Genomic DNA, 1,231 nt, shown 5'->3' on the forward strand with positions numbered 1-1,231 from the left:
TATATATATATATATATATATATATATATATATATATATATATATATGATATTCTTGACTTTAAATTGAATACCAATTAGTAGTCACCTGTACACTCGGCTATCCTGAATTGATATTCATTCGCCCTCGAATGTCCGTTTTCTCGGGTTTCGCGTCTCAACAACAATGCGCGCCGCGCCCTCTTTCGCGAGTGTACTCCCCTCTCTCTTTCTCTCTCGGATTTCGCGTTTCAATAACAGTGCGCGCCGCACCCTCTTTCGCGAGTGTACTCCCCTCTCTCTTTCTGGAACGTTGTTCTCTCTCGACGCCTCATTGTTGCCCGCTCCACCGTCCTTCGCGTGGCATTGTTGTTCATCGTCACTCATCGTCACTGGCCGGTCCTCTTCGGTATATATATATCATGAATATATATATATATCTAATATATTATTCGAATATTTGCATATTTTTCGAATTTGCGTACTTGGCATATGAATGTATATATTTTGCATGCGTATAAATTTTATATAGCCACTTGTTGTTTATAAACGACTGGTTCGTAACGGTTACTAAAGACTTTATCCAAAGAAACGTCAAGATTTTGTTTTTTAATAAAACAAGTTGATCCAGCTATCGAGGACGATCAGCTGGAGGGTATATCAGGAGGCATCGTTAGGGTCGGTTCGACATTAATTTTGTGGGGACAATAATTTTGGCGAGCCGAGAAAAAATGGGCCTGGCTGACAGGCTTAGCAGGCTTGCAGAAGCTGCCAGGAGGATGGCTCCGGTGCCATTTTAGGCACAGCTGTGACACGGTCTTTTCAGACCTCACCCACGGTCACGCGACTCCTCTAAACTTGGGAAAATTCGATCGATTTACCAATGGTACTAACGATACGCGAATACTCTCGATGTCGATAAAATTAATACATTTTTAGTCTTATGCACAATTGTGCATATCATCTCGGATGTCGGGTATAGTAACAGTACTTCTCTAAACTCGAGAAAATTCCATTGATTTCAATTATAAAATCAATAATACTCCTGGGTTTAAACTTATCATATTCAAAAGGCAAAGAAACTAGTTCGAAGTACGTGGGCGAAGTTGACGGACCTAGAAGTTTTAACACGTTCGATTATATAGTTTCCATTTTATAAAACCAAAATTGTAACGTCTTAATCAGCGTCTTAATGTTAATTTATAAAATTGAATTAAAATAGCGTTAACTAACACACTTGTGAAATATTAATC

Source organism: Hylaeus volcanicus, chromosome 2, assembly GCF_026283585.1.
Source record: "Hylaeus volcanicus isolate JK05 chromosome 2, UHH_iyHylVolc1.0_haploid, whole genome shotgun sequence".
In the NCBI taxonomy this organism is placed as follows: domain Eukaryota; kingdom Metazoa; phylum Arthropoda; class Insecta; order Hymenoptera; family Colletidae; genus Hylaeus; species Hylaeus volcanicus.